The sequence below is a fragment of the Vicugna pacos genome, chromosome 2, assembly GCF_048564905.1.
Source record: "Vicugna pacos chromosome 2, VicPac4, whole genome shotgun sequence".
In the NCBI taxonomy this organism is placed as follows: domain Eukaryota; kingdom Metazoa; phylum Chordata; class Mammalia; order Artiodactyla; family Camelidae; genus Vicugna; species Vicugna pacos.
This window is the reverse complement of record NC_132988.1, coordinates 112,094,571-112,119,912: the sequence shown is the minus strand read 5'-3', so window position 1 is coordinate 112,119,912 and position 25,342 is coordinate 112,094,571. Positions and strand designations below refer to the sequence as shown.

Sequence of the window (25,342 nt, the reverse complement as noted above, 5' to 3'; positions counted from 1 at the left end):
TTGCCCAGGTACCTTCGGAAGCACGCAAGTCCCTCTCCTGACCTCACACCCCAACCCCTCCACCACCAGGTGTGAGAATTAGGGAGGACACGGGCTCTCCGTCTCCCAAAGTTGGAGGGAGTCATGATTTGAGCACAGCTGTGATGGCCCTTTGTAAACTAGGGGACATCTGGGTAGTCTAAGTGGTCAGGAGGATGGATTCAAGCAACTGTGTAGATTCAAACCCATTGTTGGCCCTATACTGACTGTATGGACTTGAGCAACTCACTCAACCTCTCAGGGTCTCAGTTTCTTTATATAGAAAATCATAAGAGATTCTAGCTCTGGACAATTAGAATTTTCCATGATGGCTAGGGCTGCCCCACCAGGTAATGAGTTCCCCATCACTGGAAGTTCACAAGCAGACTAGTACATATAAGCATCGGGTCTTAGGGAGGACGCTATGTGGGTGAAGTGACCACTAGATGACACTTGGCCAGGACCACTGGTCCCCAAACCACCAACTACATCAGAAAAGCCCAAAGGACATTTTCCAAATGCAGGTTCATTGGCCCCACCCCAGGGTACTCTGATTGCAAACATGTCAGATAGAGCTCAAAGACCTGGATTTTCCCTAGAAGGATCCAGGTGTATTCGTGTGCTAGGGCTGTCACAACAAAGTACCCTGAACCAGGGGGCCTTAAACAACAGAAATGTATTGTCTCACAGCTCTAGAGATCAGGAGTCCAAGAGCAAGGTACTGGTGGTTTTGGTTTCCTCTGAGGATGTGAGGGAGAATCTTCTCCACGTCTCTCTCCCAGCTTCCGGCAATTTAATGCCTCCAATCTTTGGCATTCCTTCGCTTACAGACCCGTCACCCCAGTCTCTGCCTTCATCTTTGCATGGCAGTCTCCCTGTGTGCTTGTCTGTCTCTGTGTCCAAATCTCCCCTTTTTATAAGTCATCATGGCTTCGGGCCCCCCCAATACATTGACATCTGCAAAGACCCTATTTCCAAAGAAGGTCTCAGTCATAGGCACTGGAGGGGTTGGGACTTCAACATCTTGTTGAACACCCAAGTCAGCCCATACCCCCAGGCGATTTATATGTGATGTACACGTGCAGTCAGGATGAAGGCCCAGGATTGTGCGGACTAGAGCTTTTCAAACAGAACATGCATACCACCCCCGGGGAATCTTACATAACTGCAGGTTCTGATTTGGTGGGTCTGGGCGGCCTGACACTCTATTTTTGGGGGGGATTTTTATTTTTTTAATTGGAGGTCCTGAGGATTGAACCCAGGACCTCTTACATGCTAAGCATTCACTCTACCACTGAGCTAAACCCCCTTCCTTCCCCTCAGACCCTGCTCTTGAGATGTTAATGTTGTAGGCCCAGGGACCACTGCTTTGAGTAGTGAGGTCCTTTCCAACACAATATTCCCAGGAAATCCAGAAATGATCACCAAGCAAATAGAAGCTCTTTTTGCCCCATTTCTCTAATGCAAAGAGCTAGCTTTTTTTTCCCTCCCGATCTCTGAGTACACAGGGGAAATCCTGCCAGTAGAACTTTGGAGCCTCGGGGCCTGATGCCTGTTCGGGAGGGCGCAGCCTAGGATGAGAACCAATCCTAGGGTGGGAAAAAAGGATTGGGCCCCCAAACTCTTGGAAAAGCATCCCTCATTCCTGTGCCCCCTCTCCTGGCTCTGTTTAAACTTACATATTTGGGGTTTTTTTTTTGCTATGTCCTTTTGCCCTGTCACCCCTAACCCGACCAGCCAAACACCACCATCTGTTATCAGCCCAGCCTGAGCCCCGGCTAGGTGCAGCTGTCTTCCATGAAGTGACTGCCTCTGGTCCCCTGCGCTGGCCGAGACAGAGGCTGGAGGCTCCTAGCCCAGGGAAGCCAGCCCCCAGAGGCAGAAAAGCCCACCCTTGGCACACGTCAATCCTGGAGGCCGGCTGGTGAAGGTGCGCCCCGCCCCGCACGCACCACCCTGCCCGCGGGGCAACCCCATTCACAATGGGGCAGGCCTGGCCCTGCACAAAGGCGACAGCTGTGCGGCAAGGCCGGCAAGGCCACAAGCCAGAGGGGCCACCATCGGAGCCTCGCAGCCTCCTTAATTTATTTATAGATGCGCTGGCTCTTTATGTGGCCTAGTTAAGGACGCCTTTCCATAAATATACAGAAACGGATGTTATTCTAGAACCCACCAATAATAGACACAGCTGTAGAGACTGTTGCTGGATTAAGAGCCCTCTCTCCCTCTCATCACCTCCTCCCCCAAAATAGAAAATACAGTTAAAAATGCATATGGGTTTTTTTTGTTTGTTTGTATGCAAAGGAGAAATTCTACTTAATGATGAGATGTTTCTCTGAGAGCAAAGACAGGATTTCCTAGGAAACAACTTTAGGAACGAAGGCTGTATCTTTGCCAAAGACATAGCTCTCGCCTTCCCATCCCCGGACAGTGATCCCTGGGCCCTCTGCTTCCATCCCTAAGTGTGAGCCTCTGTTTAACCCAAACATAATCCTCTTGTCACAGAGTCCACATGTGGTTCACCTCTCTGCAAAAATATGATTTGTCTAGCACAATTCTTTCCGAGGGGACCAGTTGTGTGGAGTGCCGGCCCAGTTACTGCTCTTTGGAGTCAAGGGGCAGAGAAGGAATGGAATCATTACAGAGCTGTGAATGAGTCTCCGGCCCGAAGCCCTTTGTTATTTCTCCCAGTTTGTTCTACAGACCCTTAATTCTATTATCCAGCTGTAATTTGGCTCTGTGTCTCTCCAACATGCTTTCCTTTCTTCTGCCCTCTTTCTTTTTAATCGATCGATTCATCTGTAATTGGATTTTCTCTGGCTCTTACCAGCTATTAAAAGTAGCTGTGTGTGCGTATGTGAGTGAGTGTGCTTCCTAACTAGGCCACGCTTTCGAATGCCTTGCAGTCCTGACTCTTGCTCAGGGTTTCTTAGTCTGAATTCAGTTCCCAGATCCCTTTTTGGGCAGCAAGGAATAGAACAGCAGAGAGAATACGGGCTTTGGAAGCAGACAAAACCATATCATGTTTTGTTTTGTTTGTTTTGCGAAAGGCTGACATTTATTGAGTTCATACTATGTGCCTGGAGTTTTTCCAAGCACTTTGCAAGCGTTAATAACCCTCAGTGCACCCTTTTAAGGTAGGCACTATTACTATTCCATTTTACAGATGAAAGAACAGTGACAGAGGAGGTTAAGGAACTTGTTTACGGTCACACAATGAGTTCTTGATCACAATGAGATTTTCCAAAATTCTACCCCTTTGTATCTTGTAACTTTAGGCAGGGCTTATTTTTCCTGCCTTTGGCTTCACATCTGCAAAATGAGTGAGACTAGATCCTTGGCAGGAGGATTGTTCGAATGTGCTGAGAGCATAGTGCCTGATTCGTGCTGGGCGTTTAATACACAGGAGACCCCAGGGTCGGACACCACAAGGGAGACCAGTAATTCCTGTGCTGTGGCTGAGACCAAGGGCTAAATACGGGAATCCTGTGAGCGTGGAGAACAGAAATAGAGTGTTATCTTCTGACATTTGCTTACTAAGATGCTGCAGTCTTTTCTTTGGACAAACAAAGAGAAACCAAGCAGATCACTTTATACAATTGCTGTAAAGATTCTGCTGCTGGCGAGCAGTGGACTTTAGACAAGAATTTCCACCCTCCAGCGACTCATTTTCCCAAATGTAAACGATGGGGTTGCCTCATCTATAATGACCTCAGGGGACAGGCTCAGTGCGGTCACTTCAAGGTGGGACCAACTCTGCCAGGGCCATCATGAAGCCTTGAACACTTATCAGTTGCATTTAATGTAATTATTTAACTATCACCACAAATGCACACAGTCTTATGCCCATTACACGGGTAGGGAAACTGAGGCATCTGTGTAAGGTGGTTAAGGAACTTGCCCCAGGTAGGATAAGTGGCAGAACCACTCAAACCACCACACTCTTTCCAGTAAGGCACAAGGCCCCCTCTTCGTTTCTGGGTGTCAGACCTCAGGGAAGATCTGCAGAACTTGGCTTTGTCACTGAGTCGGGGGGGGGACAGCTGCAGGGGGTTACTCTGGGTGCACTGGGAAGGGGTAAATTGCCGAGGAACAAAGGACATGCCAAACTGACTGCAAAACAGCTTGTGGTTTGCTCACCATTTGGGTTGTATAATACTCCCAACCGCCATTTCTTAAACAACCCTTTGGATGATTTCACAACGTTGTTGAATGAAATAATGCATATGGAACACTTAGCACAGCACCTGGTCCTCACAGTCTCAAGACTTCCTAATTCATGGGAGTTATTATAATAATTATTGTTAGTGGAATGAATTTTTAAATATGGTCAATATATGCAAATATATGCAAAGTTCTTAAAATTTGTTACCAGTTTCCTTTCATATCAGATCAAGGTCTATTTTTTAAAGTCAAATTTTAAAAATCACTTCTAGAATCTATGAACAGAATTGGTTTCCACCCCACACCCCTCCGCCTGCCCTTCTTTCTACCAGGTCCTAATGCTATTCAGAGAGACACAAAACCCAGTTTTGACTGTCACTCCAGCAGGAAGAGTCAGGAATTGACTTCCACTGCAAAACTGCAGAGTAATACAATTTCACAACTTCTAACGTCTGGCAAACTCCACCAGTAGTATTTGCAAAAGCAATTTTGCAATGACCGCATTCGGGAAATCCCCAAAGAATGTTTATAATTCTGCAGATTTAGAGGTTTGTTTGAATTCTACATTTTCCCTCAGCCACATCATCCAAAAATGTAACACTCCGTTTCAAATTAAAACAGCATGTGTGTATGAACTCTGACACAGCTCAAAAACATGATTTAATTCAACCAAAATTTCACAGACTGATCATTACAGTCTTTTTTGAAATCGTACAGAGTTGTAAGCAATTTACATCTGATTCCAATGGGGAGGAACTGGATCAGGAACCCATGGCATCTCAACGGTACTGTTGCCACTATTAGCCAGGAACGAGAGCAAGGAGGGGACGCTGCAAGCAGTGACCAGCTTTCTTTCGGGAGTGAGAGCAATGCTTTTGAATTAGAAAGCAGTGATGGCTGCCAATCTTGTGACTACACTAAAAACCACTGAATTGTATACTTTAAAAGGGTGAATGTTAATGGCATGTGAATTATCTCAATTTAAAAAAATAGTGCAAAAAGATCGGTTGAATTCTTTGTAAATGGTGTCAAACTATTATAGAAAAGTCTGGGAAAAAATGATGTTATATAAATGCAATTGACATAAGATAAAATTCCTGCCATATTAAGCGTGTGTGTGAGGTGGGGGAATCATGTTCCAAGACACCAAATCTGACCCATTTTGATGATAAAATACCTGTGTCTAGATGGACCTAGAAGAATATACACCAAATTGTTAACTGGTTATTTCTGGGATTACAGGTGGTTTTTAGTTTCGTTTTGCCTTTCTAGGGATATATTATAGTTTCAATAAAGGGAGGGAAAAGAAGAAAACAGTTCTGGGGGAAGGGGAAGGAGAGATGAGAGGGAGAAGTTTTACTTTAGACCTTCAAAGAACCCAAACTGAACAAGCTTCAACAATGTTTCCGGAGAACTGACAATACGCGCTGTGTTAGAAAACAGCCATCAACTGCCTGCAGCCCAACGACAAACAAGAAACAATGCTTCAATGTTTATTCGTTGGCTGCCCTCCCCCATCGCTTTCATTTTGATTTGGAAAATGCGGGGACTGTTCTCCCGACAAAAGTTTACAAGCAAAGCCAACCTCACTTAACTGCTTTGTGATAAACAACTTCCTCCCCCTGCCCCCCGCCCCTCCCCCCCTTATCAAAGGGACCTTATTCACTAAGTTGCCAGCATGACTTTTTAGTTGGCTGGTTCTGTTTTATTTGCATCATGTACAGTCTTACCTACTGAGGAGAGAAGGAAGAAGCGAATTGTGGGCGGACCTACTGTGTGCCAGGTGTGTTTCAGGTGGGATTGATGGTGATATTTAATGTGTCCCAGTGAGGGGCGCAAGAGAGGGGAGCAGAATGATCTCTACTGTTAGAGACAGAGGGAGCCTGGTGGACCACCGGCCGTCGCCTGGCTGCTGGGTGGCAGAGCCAGGTCTGACCTGTGTGTCTGACCCCAGGAAGCACGTCTAATCCTCCCACACCCTTGGTCCCACAGGATTCTTGTAGCCAACTAATTATCAAATCAAACCATGTGAAATAAAATTGATCAGCTGCCGAACGGCTCACTTACTAAATTGCTGGGACTCAGCCCTAACCTTCCTCATTGAGGATGAAGCCCTGCCGGCCCCATGTGCACGCGCGTGTACACACACACACACTCTCTCCATGTGCTAGAAACATCATGTTAGAGGGGGAAGCAGGAAGGGGGAGGAGGAGGAAGCCAGCCTTTCTTTCTTGTTGCTACTCCACCCATCACGGGCTCCCCCGGCCCCAGCTCTGCAGTTGGTCCCATTATGTTTCCACCCAGCTAATTATAGTCACTGATTACCTAACAGCAAGCCCCACTGTCACCTGCTTTGGCCTGACAGATTATGCCATCTGGGCCACGTGGCCAGGGTCCGAGAGCCACAAGAGGTCACAGAGAGGGGCGGATGGCTCTGAATGGGAAGAAATGTGTTTACAGCCCTGACAGCTGACTGGGCCATTAAAGGGGCTTTCGCTGTGTGTGCCCAGCTGAAACCCCTCTCCAGGGGCCTCGCTATTAGCTAATGGGACGTGGCTGTGTGTCGCTCCAGTTCCAAATGTGGACATGCTAGGGGACTGCGTGCTCTCCTAAAAAGGAGAAGAAAAAGGACTCAGGAGAAACCTGGGAGCTTGCAGCTGTTTGGAGTCCCTGTTGAGCAGACAGCAGACCATGCCTGCCGAATCCACACCCAACTGCTGGCTGTGTTCAAGCGCATTTTCCACTTCCTGTGCTCCTATACATTAAATTGAACACGTGTATGAAACACAATTTGTGACATTAAATCAACTCTGTAGGGTGACTCCCATTTCATTAAGAACTTTCATGTCCTTAACGGCAGTGCCTGAGTCTCAAACTTTAATACACCTGTGTGTGACTGGGGAATTTTATTAACGTGTAGATTCCAAATCTGTAGACTTCGGGGAAGGGAGGGGGCAGGAGGATCGCTGATTCTACAGAGTTCCTAGAAGATTGCGGATGCCACCGGTCCACAGACCAGGCTTTGTGTAGCAAGGAACTAGTTAGTTCTTGAATGAAATTAAATGACTGAATTAACATTATACAGAAAAAACTATACAACAGTATTTCTCAAACTGTGTTACAGAACAAGAGTCAACTAACAAAGTTGCCTCCACCCCAACAGGTACTCAGTCAAGAGAAGTTTGGAAATCACTGTATACGCTGAGCCCCCGGGAAATCTCAGCACCCACCGCTAGCATATACTGGCGCTGAGGAAGCCCGCAGTGATCTGTCCCACTTTAGATGTGAACAGTTTGCATTCAACTAAAAGTCTGGTGTTCTATGCCCTATTTTTTTGTTGCAACCCTTGCTGAAGACTTTCTATTATCCTGATTGCTTAACCTGCCCATAAATTTCTTGATTTGAAAAATGCCTTCTCAGCCATGGAAGATTATTCATGTGAAACACACACACACATGCACACACTTGAGAAAGGCTTTGAGACTGTGAAGCAATGCTCATGGGAGGTACTGTCCTAAAGTACAGGCATCTGGGCAGTTAGTTGGCTCTGACAGCTTCTCAGTCCAGTGACCACAGCCTGCTCTCTTCCCCTGCCCTTAGCTTGAGGCAGCAGAAAGGGAAGGAAAAAAGCCGGGGGGAGGCGGCCAGGAGGTGGGATCATGAGGACCGGGTGTGTAGTAGATCTGAAGGCCTGAGGACCAAGTCCAGTCATCTCCAGAGATTACAGCTTCAAGACTGATTTGCTTACACTTTAACTTAAAAAGGCCAAGTTTACCAAGCCTTCTGAAAGTTTTCATATGACATTGTAAAATGCTCACCATATAGTATTAAATAAAAAATAAAAGACAACACAATCACAGCTTGTGCCTGTGTGTGTGTCTGTGTCTGTGTCCTTATGCATGTGCAGCCTGTGTACGTAGGGGGATGTGTGTGCACGTAACTGCACACGTGATTTTGAAGGTGTGTAGAAAATCACTAAGAACGTTAGCTTTGGAGTTAGGCAATGTTAGGTTCAAATGGAAACTGATTTAAGTTTCTTAACCTTTGGTTTGTATCTTCTGTGCAATGGGGCTGACAATTCCCACCCCAGGCTTCCATGGGAATTAAATGAGACAATGTCTGGCAAGCACTTAGCACATTGCCTGGCTCAGATTAAGCCCTCAGCAAATGGGGGATATGATTGTAATTAATACAGAAAAAAAGGTTGGAAGAAAATCCACAAAATATTAATGGTGGGTTATCTCTGGATGGTGAGTTAGAAATGATTTTGATTTTCTTCTTTGTATAGTTTTGAATTATTCAAGGAACAAATATCATTTTAAAATAAAAAATTAGAAAACAAACTTTATGAAGTAAAACGTTAATTGTAGTTTTCTCTGGTTGGTAAATCGTGGGTCATTTTTATTTTCTTTGTTGTACTTCCAATGTTTCTCAAATTGTCCACAACTCATTCATCTTAACAATGTTTGAATGTGAAAGCCATGTCAACCCACTTTGGACATTTTGGAAAAGTACAGAAAAATCCTGAAAAGAAAGTAAAAACTACTGGCAATGTCATAATTTCTCTGTATTTGTTATTCTTTGTTTAAATTTATGAAGTACAAATTCATATCTAAAGGAATAGTCCCTATAATTGTGCAGTGCACAACATGGACAGCCATACTCAATGGTCCTGAAAAAGTACCCATCCCCCAACTTTTCTTACCACTCCCGAGAAGTCACTGAAGTTTAATATGAATTCTTTCAGTATATGTATAATATCCACATAAGCGTATATGTAAATACAGGCTCATATGATTAGGCAAAAATGGTTATATAAGAAAATTTCAGAAAGATTTTAGAGGCCCCTTAAATGTTATAGATATAATTAATTAGTCCTTCAAGACCAGCAATAAGAGGGAGGCACCTTCTCCATGTGTGAATTTACTTTAGCAAATGTACATGATGCATCTACTCTATTTTCTTTGCTATTTACTAAGGAAACAAAAATAAAGGAGACACAAAGACTCTGGTCTTGGTGAGCCTCTGGTCTGTCATAGAGACGTACATATTACAAATGTTTGCAGCGCCGAGTGGTACCTACAGTAATGGAAGCTGATAACAAGCCCAGAGGCTGTAAGAAGAGAGACAGTGAGTCTCTCCTTCTGTAGGGATTCTGGGAGACTTCCTGGATAAGAACTCATCTAACCGGCGTCTGAGTGCTGGTTCCTATCACACCTACACAACTTTAAGTTCTCCCACGTTCATCTTGTCCACACAGGTCTCTGGTCTTGAGCTGGAACACGTTCCCACACTTCTTCTCCTCGGCAAACCTACTCATCTTTCAACACTTAACCAGAAGTTGCTTCCTGGAAGGCTTCCCTCAGTCCCGAGTGGAGGAGGGGCCCCTTCTTCCTGTGCGTGTGTTTTTATCGTACACTCACCTGGAAGTCAGTATTTTGCCCTGTTTAGCTTTGTATGATGGGGCAGGATGGAACACCACACCCAGGACACAGTTAGTGTCCAATCAATGTTTCTGAAAAACAAACAAATGAACAAAACAGTGCTAGATAGCTCTACCTTAGACCACAGTGCGAAGAGCACGTGCGCGCGGTTTAGAAAGCCGCTTCTCTGAGCTGAGCCATTAGGAGACGCACGTCCTCTGGGAGTACACCGCTCCGCCTCAGGTCACAGCTCAACACACGAACAGTGTCTTTGTGCCCATTGAAAGAAGTTGCCTCACAATAGCCAAGAACCTAAATGTCTGCTGATGGGTAAATGAGTAAAGAAGATGTGGTGTATATATACATACACATACATACATTACTCAGCCATAAAAAAGAATGAAATAACGTCATTTGCAGAAACATGGATGACCTACAGATCATCATTCTAAGTGATGTAAATCAGACAGAGAAAGGCAAATATCACATGTTATCACTTATATGTGGAATCTAACAAAAGATACAAATTTTACTTACAACCTAGACATAGACACCCAAACATAGAAAACAAACCACGGTTACCAAAGGGGAAAGGTGAGGAGGGATCAATTTGGAGTTTGGGATTAACAGATACACACTACTATATATAAAAAAGATAAACAACAAGGGCCTACTGTACAGCACAGGGAACTATATTTGATTTCCTGCAATAACATATAATGGAAAAGAATCTGAAAAGAAAATATATATGTATGTGTATGTATATGTATAATTAAATTGCTTTGCTGTATACCTGAAGCTGACATTGTAAATCAACTACACTTTAATAAAAAATAAATTCAAAAAAGTTGCCGCTTTGTCCTGGCTGTTCCTCCTGATGGAAGCAGCCCAGAGCAAGCAGAGCTGAAGCTGGACTCCGGCCTGACTCCTCCAGCAGAGATGCTCTGCAGAGCAGTCCGTGGCAGCCCCAGGGATGCCTGAATGAGCAAGCTACACTCACAAGGAGCTGAAAATCCATTCAACACCCAAGTAAACGTTCACAGTGAGTGGGCACTCATAAAACGCCCAGCAAAGGTGTAAGTGAATGAATGAAGGAATGTTAAAAAAAAAAAACAGATGAATTCCCTCAGACCGATTTTGGTTGGATTCCGTTAAGTTCCTCTGTGTATGTGCGTGGTGTTCTTCCTAAGGTCCCCTTTGATTGAGTCCTTGGAGGTTCTAAGTCCTTTCCCTCCTGGCTAAAAGCCATGGAGGCCTCTGGCTGGTTTTGAACAGCTGGGTGTCCTGGTGCAGGATGAGGACTTGAAGAGCAGGTGGAGCCTGAATCAGCACCGAGAGGGCGCTTGCAGGTGCTTTTATGTAAACTGACTCACCTCCGAGGTGGCCAGGGTACTCATCAGATGCCCCCGTCTCTCCCCAGGCTGTCAAGTGCAGCCTTTAACACACACACACACACACACACACACACACACACGCTGTTTGACACGGGAAGAAGCAGCGGTCAGAGGCAGCCCTGCTGGGGAATCTCCTTGGGATGGCAGCGGGGGGCAGGCTCTTCGCACGCAGTAGGCTTTCCGAAGGCCCTGGAAGCGGGTTTCTGTGCTAAAACCCCATTTGACTGTCTGGATGAGATGAATCAATCACAGAAAACCAGCCCAGGAAGCACAAGGGTCGCCCGATGCTGCCCTGCCCCCAGGGGGCAGGGCCTGTCCTGGGCCTGGAGATCCTGACCCTGGCCCAAGGTCTTTAAGTGCCACACACACAGGCTGCTGGCCACCCAGGGGGTGACTCTAAAGCACCTCTGAGGCCCCCAGACTTCAGTAACAGCAAGCTCAGCAGTGTCATTAAAAAGCAAATTATAGCCCAAGGTGGCTTGAAATGCCTGCGGGATCAGCCCTTCGCTTTGCAATTACACAGTCACCACTCTTGTCTCCTGTCAGGACTATTGCAAAAGCATCCTTCCTGGGCTTTCCAGACTTGCCCTCTCCCCCAGCTCAGCCCCACCCTGAGGTTTGCATACTCCCCCAGCCCCTTGCCAAACGACACCGGAATCAGACTACCTCTTGGCCAGAAGGTGACAAGCCTCTCTCAGCCCATCCACCAGCTGTAGCCCCAGCTTCTCAGTCCAGCATGGAAGAGCCTCCTGGATCCCACTCCCCCCACCCCAATTCCCAGCCCTTTGCATTTTCCCCAGTACCCCTCTCCTGTCCCCAGGTTCTCTCCTTCAGCCAAAGGGATCCATTTCCAGGCCCCCTGACTTACCAGGGACTAACCCTCTGCCGGCGCTACTCTGGTGAGAAACCTGTTCAGAACAGCCTTTCCTTCTCCCTGTACTTGTGTAAGTCCTTTGTACCCTCTGTAATTTAGTTCACACCCACCTGTCTGGTGAAGCCTTGTGACAACTGAAAATGCTGGTCCTGTTTCTGGCTTCCCATTGCAGCCTAGGAGTCTACCCTGGGTGGGGCATTCAGCAGATAAGATGTCTCTTACACAGCCATTGACATCTACCCCAGGAAAGTCACATCACAGCCAGACTTAAGCTCTTCCGGCTTGAGAACCACATCTTCCTCAGCATAACACGGTGGAAAAAAACCTCAGGTCCTAGAATCTTAGGCCTGGTTATCATGCTTTTACTGCCTTTAATTGTCTTGCCTGGAGCAAGTTTCCTTACCTTTCCGAGTCTCAGTTTTCTCATCTGTAAAAGGAGCTATAATAATTATCACATGGGTAGTTATGCGGTTTATTAAAATGCAGACTGAGTGATCAGAAAGTACCTAGCATACAAGTGCTCAATAAATACCAACTACTGTCACCTGTGAGGGACTGGGCTGCACTAGAGAATGATGGGGGTCCTCCAGCTGCTGGAGAGATGGGGCGGACGGAGCCCGGGCTGCAGGGCTCAGCCAGGTCAGGTGATGAGAGATCCCCCAAGCCATGCGAAAGGACCGAGGGCATCAAAGGGTTTTAAGCAGGAGAAGGACTGCTCTAATTCACATCTCCAAGACTTTGCTGGCTTTGATGGGGAGGGTGGAAATGAGACTGAGTAAACTAAAGTCAGAAGAGTTAGGAGGCTGTTGCAGTCGCCCTGGTGAGGGCTGAAGAGCGTCTCAGGTGGTGGCCTGAGGTGACTAGCCAAACCACACCTTCTACCTAAAGGTGAGTCCTTCAATGTGCCAAGGTGATCAGGCTCAGTCCCTGACTTCGGGGAGCTCACAGTCTCCTGCAGGGAGACAGATAAGAACGCTGAAAAAGTATAATAAATGAAAAATGATGGGAAAAGAAATGGGTATCACTTGAGAGCAAAGAGAAAGAAACACTATCTGCTCTGATGGGGAGGGATGCTTGAGGAAGGTCTTCGGGAGGACATGACCTGTGCAGGTGCCATCTTTAAAGAAGAACCCTTTCTGCCATCTTCAGGTTGATCCGAATGTAAATGCTGAGACTTTCTAATAATGGTACCATGTCTCCAGGAGAGGAATTCCCATCATATATATGGATGAGAAGGAAAGATGGTCCCTTTCTTGATCCTTGAAAGGGATCCTTGAAAAGAGGATCCTTTTCAAGGATAAAATACTAGGAGATTTTTTTTTAAAGAAAATGTCTAAATTCCATTTTCATCATTATGCTGCAAACCTTTAATCCCCCCTGCATGCTGCAACGTAAGTGTTTTGGATTTGGGGGGACAGTTATTTGAAGAGAGACAATCACTTGCTCTTCTGTATTACCTATCCATACCTCTCTCAATCTATTTACTGTTAAACATTCCCTGAGAAAAAATTTAGAGGAAATCAGGAACTCTGAAATGAACTGGAATTTAATGTTGTTCCATTAACCTTTCAGAAAATGCCGGCAAGAGGCTTGAGGAGGTAATTACACACAAGGGGAGAAAGCCAGGTGTGTATACTGTAGGTCCACCAGAAAGAAAGGGTTTCACAGTGGGTCATGTCACCAAAAATTATGTGGACTCAACAATTAAGGACTAAAATCATGTTTACATTTGGACAAATGATTCCTAATTGGGTTGTCCATTAAGTGACTGAGTGCAGGAGTCCTGACAGAATGAAACCTAATTTGCAGCCTTAGACAGAAAGGCAGTGACTAGTTGTGGAAGGTGAGGGATACACGACTCCTGGGTCTGCCTTCAGCTGCGCCAGCACGGGGTGGTGTGGCCAGGAACTAAGCCAGCAACACCCAGAGCGCCAGTGGAAGCCCACTCTTTCGTGGAAATTTACAGAGCATGTTCCCACGCACCATGTCGTTTGATCTCACCACTACCCAGACAAGAGACAGGGCACATGCTCTTGTTTGTCCCTGGGTATAGCTGCAGAAACCAAGATTCAGGTGACTCACCCAAGGTCACAGAATGAGGGCAGGAAGGGGACACAATTCAGGCCAGCTCTTGTGACCCTCAATCTTGCATTCTGGCCACCCTACCTCTCAAAAACCTTCTGATAGTGACAGCTCACAGTTAAGAGCCCGGGCAGTGTAAGCATGTGTAAGTGTAGTTGGTATACGAATAGGTATAAAATGATTGCACAACAGTGAGCGTACCTGGGCTTGGGGAGTGGACATGGTGATGCTGCTGTGAGGCCCAGGTGGGCAGCTGTTTGCATGTCAGGTTCAAAGTCGCCAGAGCCTTTCATGCCCCTCCAGGCAGGGGAACCCAGAGGAGGAGGCCACAGAGAGGAGGCACTAACACTAGAGGACGGGAAGCAGAGTGACCGGGAGGGTTCAGCTGATGAAGTCTTGGTAGAGGAAAACTATTCTTTGAAGAAGTGCACAAGGCAATAACTAGGACCCTCCTGTGCTTAGTGTTTACGGATGCAAAGCCAGCAGCAGGCACCCAGCTCAGAGTAAGAGACACGTGGGCAGGACGGGGGGTGCAGACCTGGGACAAATCTCTTCCTATCGCCATATCGATGAAGGGGCTCACTAGTCCGTTAGGGAGAACTGCTAACCGTATCAGACCACTAACACTTGCAAAGTTTTCCTCCATTGACCTGGAAATAAAATGCAAATTTCGTGGGAGGATTCTCAATAACCCTGGGAGGCCCCACCCTTAATTACTTCTACCACCTTAGGTCTCATCACACACCACACCTCACATACATGCCCCCAAGCTGCTCACACAAAGCCACTGCGGCTATCCAAAGCATTTACTGCTTCACCTCCTTTGCTAGAGCACATACTCTCTTGCCTCTAGGCCTTGACCCATGCTGTTCTGCTACCAGCTTCATTTCCTCCTTCCCATCCCCATTGCGGTATTCCTACTCATCCTTCAGGGGTCAGCCTAAAGGTCACTTCCTGCAGGAAGTGCCTCCCCATCACCTCTACCCTTCCTAGCCTGAGTTTGCCCGCCATGCTCTTGCATTTCAGTCTGTACTTCCTCAAACCTCCCTGTGAATGTCAGTTTCACATTCCATTCTTACAGCCGGCAATTATTTGATAGAACAGGGATTGTTAGCATGTTCACTATGGTAACCCCAAGTCAAGCACTGTACTATTTGATGGAGTAGATTAATTCTTTAATTTAGCGGGTAGTAAAATCTAGGAAACAAAAAGCATTTCACCTTTAGATGGTAAGTTCAGTTAGTCTCAGCTCAACAAAATCGGGCAACCCCCTCCACATCATGTTACATAAACACCCGGACAGACCTTGAGTCGAGATTCTGTGCCAAAGTGAACAAGAGTCCTGTTTAGAGAATTCTCTCTTAAGAAGGCTTATTTCTGTCTGGGTGTGACCTAAGTTACTGAGGGCTTTAAATAATTGGGAAAGACATTATCTTTGGAAACTCTTTAAAGTCCAACCTCTGTCCCTTAGTTCCTGCCAAATATCCCCCACAACTCGCAGTAAGTGGATTACTCTGTCCTTAATCACATACCAAATGCTGCATCTGTGGTTGGCAAAAGCTGGCTGCGAGGTAGCTGCAATCATCCTGTCCATGTCCTGCTATTACAGCAGAAGAAACATTAGGGAAAGAGCTCCAAGTAGCACGTGAGAGTGAGATCTGCATTCATTCAACTCTAGTTAAGGGTCAGTTATATTGTAGGTAGTTAACTGAGATAAATCAGACACATTCCCTTTGTCTGGAGGATCTCTAAAAAAAATTAGTGTTTGTAGAACTAAAAATTTCTAATAATTGCATAGCCTTTGCTTCTCAAACTTTAATGTATATTTGAAATTACCTGGGGATCATGTTGAAATGGCATTCTGATTCAGGAAGTTTGGAGAGGAGCCTGAGATTCTGCATATCCAACAAGCTCCTGAGTGAGTGATGTCAACGCTGCAGGTCTGGGGACCACATTTTGAGCAGAAAGCATCACCATGTGGTCTATAAAGAAAGACAATAACTATGTCCTCATACCTCATCTGATTCTCACAAGAAGGCTGGGAGTAGGTATGGGAGATACTTTATGACCCTTTCACAGATAAAAACACTGAGTTGAGGAGAAATCACTATATTTTCCAATGGTATCACCAGGTATCAACCAATGGTTAAGACCAGGATTCATTTGTTCATACCCAGGACCCCAAATCCCCAGTTTAACCCTCTACAGGGCCCCTACTCTTAGCTGCTAATCGCAGCCAAGATGCTGTTCTGCCTCTGGACACAGACTTGGCATCCCCCCGGTGCCCTCTCGGCCCCAGGAGGGCACAATGGCAGCCGCAGCCCTGTCCTCTGTGATTGGCCTTGGCTGACCTCCATGAGTTTGGCCACTCCCAGGACAATGGGCAGAGACCAGGGAGAAGAATGAGAAGGGATCTCTGTTCTAGAAGCACCTATTACCTCTGGGTCTCAGCAAGGTCTCTGAACACCCAGCATCTCCTCCACACTGCAGTGCCTCTGCTCAAGTCACCCACAGATGACAAGCTACCGTCCTTAGGGGGATGGGAGACAACTGCCCCAGATGCGCACCTACCATGTATAGGACGTTGCTCGGGAGTTTTCCCTGAGTTGTCCCCTTCAGTGGGTGCAGTGTGGGTGAAGATCTTCATGCATTCGTTCTCTTAACCCTCGTTAAGCACCATCTATGTTCTAGTCACTGAATAAAGATAAATATAAATAAGACGCATTCCTTCCCTTCAAGTGATGCTCAGAGAAGGTGGGTGACATGTCAAAGTGACCCCACGGGGAAGGGCTGCAGCAGGGGCGGGAAAGCACTGTCTCCCCAGCCTGAACTCATCACTTTTTCCAACCCCAATGAACTTCTGAGACCAGCCGCCCTCATCATCTGGGGAATCTGTTAATAATTCAGAGATTATGAGTCAGTAGGTCTGCGAGAGTCCCAGTCATCTGCATTTTTACAATCACACCATGGGATTCTGATTCAAGCAAACATCAGATCACACTCTGAAGATCATGACTTCATATCAACTATAGACCTCAGACAGGAGAACTGTCTATTGGAAGGTCTCCCTGGAAACCTGCTGGGCACTGAGAGAGAGGCACCCTCCCACTTTGGAGACACTGAGTTGACTGACAAGAAGAGGTATTGTATGCAACCAAACTTGGAAGCACTATAGCAAGGGTTACATCTGAGGCCAGGAATGCAGCCATGCTAGAAAGCTGCAGGGCTAGCGGGGTGTGGGGGGTCAGGCAGCCCACAGGTACCACCACTGTGCCACTCACGTCACATCATGTTATTACAATCGGTGTTCCTTTGTGTCAATGACCTGCTGATTATCGCTTTATGGTTCTGGACTGTGTTGAGTCAAGTCAACCAGGCTGAAATCTGTGAAGTGGAGGAGTGGGGAGCAGGGCACAGGGAGGCAGAGACACTGGGGAGGTGATTACAGAGATGATAAAGAGACCCTGCAAGGTACAATTAAAGCTAAGACCTAAAAGACAAGAAGGAATCAACCACAGAAAGATCCAAGAGAAAAATATTCTAGAAAGAGAAATAAAAAATCTGAAGTCCCCTCTAAAGAGAGAATTTGCATGGCTTGTTGGAGGAACAGAAAGCGGGCCAGCGAGTGGCTGAAGAAAGTAGGAACAGGGAGGCCTAAGAGGCGGTCAAAGACTGAAACTGACCCCGTAAACCAGGGTGAGCAGTTTGGATTTTCTTTGGAGCATTTTAAACAAACTAGTTGACATGATCTTATTAACGTTTATTTTTAAAATTTCTGCTTCTTGTGCAGTTAGTAGGCTGAGAGGGACAAGAACGGGACAGAGAGAGCAGATAAAACTGCTGACGTATTCCAGGCAAGAACGAGGACGGCCTGGGAGGAGGATGGTGGTTGGGGGCAGAGTGACCGCGGCAGACTGGGAGACGTTTCGGAGGCAGAAGTGACAGGAATCCCTGCTGTCTTAGACGAGGGGTGGTGAGGGAAGGAAAGAGAATCTGTCTCACTGGCAAGGGTGACTGGATGCACAGCAGTGCTTTGTGCTGAGATGGGAGGACTGGCAAGTGAATGAGGCTATACTGGGGGGAGGTAGAGGTACTATGGAAATCGAGTTCTTTTTTGAATGTGTGATGTTTAAGGTGCGTTTTAGATATCTACATGGAGATGGCAGGTAGAAGATGGTTATAGAGTTAGTTTTCCCTTTGTGACTAGGGACATAAACTTGAGTGTCATTAGCCTGTAGATGATATTTGAAGATATGGGACTGGATGTGATTATCGAGAGTGAGCCAGAAAGGAGATTCAAGGCCAATGTGAGGGGCTTACAACATATTAAGATAGAGAAGAAGAGGAGAACGCTGAGGAGCAATGGTTTGTGAGAGAGGTGTGGCTTTAGGGAGGCCAAAGCAGGGGTAAGGGCAGGAGCTGGGATGTATCTTAAGACAAAAAAAATGGCCAACTCTGTCTAATTCTGCAGAGAGGGCTACTAACCTGAAGACTGAGAAATAACCATTGGATTTACATCCCCAGCTCCTGGGGTCACAACTGGCACACAGTAGATGCTGCACTAATTAACTGATGACAAGTACAGAATGTGTTTGGCTGCCAGGGTACCACTCCTCAACCTCCTTCCTCCTGCCTCTCTGACAGACATTGATTACAGCTTTTTTGCTTTTTTTCTTTTTTTAATCCAGACTCAGCCCTGGAATCTTTCAGCTCTAGGCAAGCTCTGTCAAGTAATTGGAGTCGTCCTGAGAATTTAAGCTTATTTGCTGTTCCCAGTATAGAATAAAGAGTCTGGACAGGACTTTGTATCAGCGTTATTGAACAATGGAGCCTCATTTGGGCGGCTTCAGGAGGAACCACAAGCTACCTATCTGCCAAGGGCACTGCAGAAGAACTCCTGCTGAGGTGGGGACTGAACCAGGTGACCGCTAAGTCCCCTTGAAGAGTCCACAGTTCAGATGGCGGGCTTCTCGCTACCCCAGGCATGCAGCCACTCAAAGCCAGAAGAGAAAAATCCAACCCAGCCTAGGTGAGTACGTGTGAACCAAATCTTTCTTAAAACTTCCTCCTATGCATTTCTTTCCCCTCTTATCTTTACTGGCCTCCTGAAACGCCTTATCTGCAAAGGCAGGGTTCTGTTCTAAATCTCTGTCTCTGAGCACAATGACCATTTCTGCTCCCTCTACAAGGTAAAAATGAAACATCGCTGGATGCCAGACATTAACGTAACTTATCCACTCAGCCACAGGCAGACTGGCTTCATCTCCGAATGATGTACTCTCCCACGTGAAATAAAAGCAGACAGTTTTATTCTTCAGTCCAACGCACTCAGCACTATGGAGAGACATCTGCCGCAGACAAATCTTGGGTCTTTGGAGCCTTAACACTTTGAAATTTATTCCTCTCCACCACCTGAAGGCTCCTGAGTCCATTTGCGGACTTTTCCACCTAATGCTGCCTTGCAAGCTAATGAGCAGTTGGTTCATAGACATGCAAGCTGTAGTTCTGCTATTAAAGTTCCTCCGGCTGTACGGCAGTGGGAAGGGCAGAGAATTAACCATCAGGAGGCTCTCGGTGCCCTCCATCCCTTCTCACCTTTCGTAACTGCTTCAACAAACACTGACCAGTGCCAGATTCTATGCTGCTTTCTAAAATCAGAACTTAGAGGCACAGCAAGGAATAAGATACAGTCTCTTTGCCCACCTGGGACTCAGGAATGGGCTCCGGAAGTTCTCTGTATCCCTCTGAAGTGACAGGCAAAATGTTGTGTGTATGTGCACATCTGTGGATCTGTCTCTACTGAGTGACCTGTAATTATCACTGGATTCTGAATCCAAAAAGATCAGCGATTAATTGGAATCCATAGGCAGCTTTGACAGCTCCCTGTCCTTCATCCCCAGTCACATACAAACCAATCACCCAGGCTCATCAGTTTTTCCCTAAATTGCTGTAGATCTAGCCCCTTCTCTCCATGCCCCCACCCTGCTCCAAGCTGCCCTTATCTCAGTGGGTGACTGAAAATAGCCTCCTCGGTGTCCCCGTGGAATCCTTTCCCTTCTCCAGTCTGCTCTCCAGAGGCCAGCACCCATTTTCTGATCTCTAATCTGATCATTTCAATCCTTTGTTTAGAGCCTTTTAATGACTTCCCACTGAATGCCAAAGACAAGTGATTAACTTCCACATGATCACTAGCAATCACAACAGCATCGCTCCCTACTATTCTCTCACTCCGTGAACTCCAGCCTCACCAAAGTTCTTTCACACCTTCCCATCTCCATCCGCTCTCCTGCCGCGAGACCTGTGTGCATTCTGTAATCTCCACCGGAGATCATAATTATCACTTCTCCTGGCCACTTCCCGTAACCTCTCGACCAGGTCAAGCACCCTATTGTGAAACCTCACGGCTCCATGAACTTCTTCATCAGCTCTGTGCAAGCCAGCATTACGCAGGCTTTGTATAACCCATTGATTAATTTCTGTCCGTCAGCAAACCTGACTATTGGCCATTGTATCCCCAGTGCTCCGCAGAATGCTGGGCACAGGGGAGGCGAGGGCGTGATTAACACCCATTGAATGGACGAGTGAGTGATCAAGTGGGTGCATAAATAAGCAGTGTGGCAGATGCTACAAGACAGCACGAAGTCCTGCTGGGCACAAGAGAGGGGGAGTCTCCCCAGCAGGTCGGGGGGCAGACCTGTGTCTCCTTCACCTTCAGTGTCCAGTCCAGGCTTATCACGTAGTGCAGGTGAGCAGCGTGTGTGGACTGAGCCTACGAAGCAGTGGAGTAGCAGCCGACTCTGCCTGGGAGAGTGGGCAGGGGCTTCCGGAGAAATCAGCATGGGCATCAGTCACGAAGGGAAACTGAGAGTACCAGGGGAAAGGGAGAGGGCAGTAGGCAAAGGGCACTTCCAACAGAAGGAACAAGTACAAGCCATGAAGCCACAGAAACGGTAGTAAACGTTCTGCGGAGGGGAAGGAGGGTGAGGGCAGAGATGTGGAGATGTGCTCCCGATTCTCCTTCTGGGAGGGAGGGACCCCTTGCCCAGCTGCTGGCTGTGCTGAGGACAGACACCTGCCATTGGCAGCTCCTGAGTGGGGGCTTCTGCTGCAGAGAGCCTCCTGGCCCAAGGTCATCCATTCCAGGAGCACTGGCGGAGATGCGGGTGCAAAGGCTGGCCATGTTGTGGCCCCCCAGCAGGGGACCATTCTGCAGCGCTTTATCTCCAGTGCTCCCAGTGGGGCTGGCAGAGGTCGCCATCATCACAGCTTCCCTGCTGCCTCTGCCCACCCTCCCACAGGTGTTGGTCTCCCTTCAGCACTAACCTCTGTATCAGGGTCAGTCTGTGAGAGGCTTCAAGGATGGGTTTACACAGGAGAACCAACTAGGAAGTGAGTTTGGAGCTAGATGGTGAAGCTCTCCAAAGCTGTGCCAAGAGCTGACAACTTTTTCTGTAAGCAGTGAGAAGCCAGCGAGGCCTTTCAAGCAGAAGGTGCTGAGGTTACAGTCCTGTATTGAAAGACCTCTCCACCTGCTGCGTGATGACAGAGGCTTGGCAGGAGGCCACTGGAGCAGTCCAGGAAGGAGAAAAGTGGGGTCCAAGCTGGAGAGGTGGTGGGTCATGGTGAGGGAGCATGGGGTTGGGAAATTTAGGAGGGAAAATCAATAGCCCCTTATGACACGCTGACTGTGGGTCAGAGTAAGGGACGAGTGAGCAATGACGCTGAGGGTGTATGTTAACTCCAGGCACAGTGGGGGAACACAGCTAACGTGGGGTATTAAGTAGCATCTATAGTTAACAACGCTGTATTATGTGCTTAAAATTTTACTAAGAGGATAGATCTTATGTTAAGCATTTTCATCACAAAAATAATAGTGACAATTAATCAATAGGGAAGTAGGAAACACTTTGGAGAGGATGGATTAGGGTGGTGATAGTTTCATGGGTGTACTCTTATCTCTAGACACATTCAGTTATGTATATTAAGTATGCGTAGCTTTTTGTAGGTCTATTATAACTCAGTACAGTGAGATTTAAATATATATATATATATATATATATATATATATATATATATATATATATAGCAAACTCCTGGAAGAGGAGTTCTTTCTCCTAAGGCCTTTTCCAAGGCCCTCCCAGCTAGTGGAGAATGAAATGATAACTGGAATGTTGACAGCATTTAAATATATAATAAACTAGTAAAGTTTTATAGAAAAGAGCCATCATCAGATTTTTTATTTGTTATGATCTTAGGACTTCTTGTTTGATTATAATCAGACATTATGTTGCTAAAGAATATTCTTGTGTCAGAGAAATCTTCAAAGAAGAGACAGAGCAAAGGTGCGAATCTGCAGCACAGGAAGGCCAAGTCAGTGCTGAGTGAAGAACTTGGCGGGAGTACCATTCACTCAGCAAATGCTTATTGAATATTTCCTATGTGCCAAGCACTGTGTTGGGGGCTGGGGATACAATGATGCATAAAACCCCACAGCCACCATGTCAGGAAGCAAGCACGTAACCCAGAAAATTCAACATAAGTAAGTGATGCATTGCTGAGTCCAGCACGGTCCGAGCACATCAGTTCAGTTCAAACATCCTCTTTTTGGCATTTGCTACTGTGTGTATTTTTGAACTAGAATTACTTTTCATGCATTTTTCTCTGATTTTTCATAGTACAGTAGTAAGTGTAGACAGGCATACCGGTTCTGATCTGAACCCTTCCTAGTCTATGATCTTGAGCAAATTACACATCTTATCCAATGGGGACACTTATACCAATCTCCCTGGGTGCACTTGAAAACACACGAAGGTACTGTGTACAGTAGTTACTCCACTGCAGAGACATACCGTGTAAACACTTCTCTTGTGTGAATTCATCTGTACCAAATGGGGGTGCAAAGGAGTAGAGGGAAACAATCACTGAAAGATAGGACCAGGACTGACTACATAACTTGTGGGGCCCAGAGGAAAATAAAATTGAGAGGCCCTTGTTCAAAAACCACTAAGATTTTCAAGATGGTAACAGCAGAGCTTTGAGTCAAGTGCATCACTCTACAGGAAGCCACCCTGGATACGCCTTTCCCATTCCTATTCTCTCAGTGGTTCTTGGTTTCCATGGACTTCTAATACGGTGAGCTTGCTGTTCTGTGATGAGTATAGATTCCAGTGAAAAAATATATGTCTGTTTACCTGTTTTGTGTTTACACTGGCCACTAACCAGAAGTAATCTATGAATCTACATAAAACCATGTAGTCTGCCCTTTGATTTAAGGGATTTTCAAGGGACGGTCTTATTTTATGTTTCCCTTTACACACTTTCTAAAACCTGCAGGAGATGATAGTCTGCAGCTGTCATTTCTCCTGGGACTTCTAGAATAGGAGCCAACCTTGAGCCAAGGTCTGGATGGCCTGCTTTCTATACAGAACCTCATTCAACCCTCCAGCAACCCAGTAAGGGAGATGGTACCACTCTGATTGCCCAAAGGAAGAGAAAGCTGAGACCCGGAGCAGGGAACCGATTTGCTCAAATTACCCAGCAAATTAGTGGCAGCTCTGAGATTTCAGTTCGGGTCTTTGGACTCTAAGGTCCATGTTCTCTCAATGATGTCTCAATAAATGTTTGCTCCTTCCAGCTCTCTTTTTTTTTTCTTTAACAAATCTTGCCCCAACCCTTTGAAGTGTAGAATTGTTTGATGAACAGGAAATACACTTTTTTGCATCCTCATAGAAGAGACTGGTTCAGAACTTCAGTTCAAGCATGTAAGGGGGGAGGTGGAGCCACAGGAGAGCTTGAGAGTCTAACTTGTACCTCTGGAGCTCTGATTGTCTGATGGTAAAAACTCAGGGCTGACGTCACTAACCTTGAGCCACCCAAATGCGGGCCCATGTGGAGAGAATGTTATTAAGGGGAACGATAATAAAGGTCACTTTAGAATGAGTGATGGATGTAATTAACGTTATTGACAATGAAAAATCTCAGTCGCTGAGAGACAAATGAGTCAACAGTGGGCTTCATGTTGAAACCACATGCCGCCTATTGCTGCTCAAACACTTAACCCCCCAAAAAGGCAATTTCTTGATCAACGCATACGAAATTTTGAGTTGATAACACCCTGTAACAAGTAGGATAAAAGCAGGCTGTGTGTCATATTTTCAGAGCCCGTATGTGCACACACCCGCACAGATTTATATGCATAATTCTGGGCTTGTCGCTCCCCTCTAAGAGTTTTTGTCTTCTCCATATGCATACCTGTGAATCCATTACCACAATCATGATAATAAACATCCATCACCCCCAAGTTTCCTCCCGCCCGTCCCTGTTCCCAGGCAGTCACCGACCCACCTTCTGTCACTATGTATCACTACATATATCACATCAGTTTGCATTTTCTAGAATTTTGTATAAATAGAACCAGTGAGTGAGCATGTACCTTTTTTCTGGCCTGGTTTCCTTCACTCGGCATGATTATTCTGAGACTTACCCATGTTGTAGCTACCACCTGGCACTTTGCATGTGCAGCACGTCCACTGCATGGACATAACACAGTTTCTCTCTCGACCTGTTGATAGACATTTAGGTTGTTTCCAGCATTTGATTATAACAAATAAAGCTGCTATGAACATTCATGTACAAAAAAAAAGTTTTTGTCTTCTCTTAGCATTAAGGCCTTTTGTAACTCAACCCCAGTTTCCCTCCCTATGATGGCCCTCCCTGGTCCCTTCACTAATACCCAAATTCTGCTTGTCATTTCAGAAGCAGCTTTACCTAGACCCGAAGCCTGCCTTGGTCTCCGAGTCAGAAAGGCAGATCGTAAAAGGGCATGACCTGTTTGCAGAAGAGTGAGAAGTTTAATGTGTTCCCCAGCTTTAGACCAGAATGCCCTTCGGCCACCTCGCCATCTGGCCTGAATGCCAGCTCCATGTTGCGTTAAGCACTCCTTTCTCCAAGAGTCATCAGCGCTTAGTTCATGCATCTGGCATAGGGCTCCGCACAGTGCACCGCACTGCATAGATTCCATCTTCCTCTTATGCTCAGAAAATATCTGATATATGACAGAATGGACACGTGGGAGCACCTTCCCCACAGAATCATGGGACTCGTGAGAGTAGCATCCTTATATTGCTCATTTGTGCCCTTCCTTCTGTGCTTGGCATATCGTTTTGAACAGAATAGGTGCTCCGTAATACAAAAGAGACACACTAGCATCCATCCGATTGTTACGAATGATCATGCATTTGTCACATTCTACATGTCATTTGGTGCCTCTTGAAAACAGAGACAAACTGACTATCTGATAACACAGACATTTTACCAGACGCAGGAGGAGTGCGAGGAAAAATATCTGCTGGACTAACACAGATGTTACTGTGTCAAAATACTCAAAA

The 25,342-nt window shown here is 46.3% G+C and overlaps 1 long non-coding RNA gene across 1 annotated transcript in view; it reads right to left on the bottom strand.

The window, feature by feature from the left end:
• LOC116283925 (uncharacterized) overlaps positions 1-25,342 on the bottom strand; it is a 268,303-nt gene that overhangs the window by 147,982 nt on the left and 94,979 nt on the right. The window contains exon 7 of the long non-coding RNA XR_012062728.1: positions 24,439-24,516. This is a non-coding gene — a long non-coding RNA (uncharacterized lncRNA). The remainder of the gene's footprint in view (positions 1-24,438; positions 24,517-25,342) is intronic.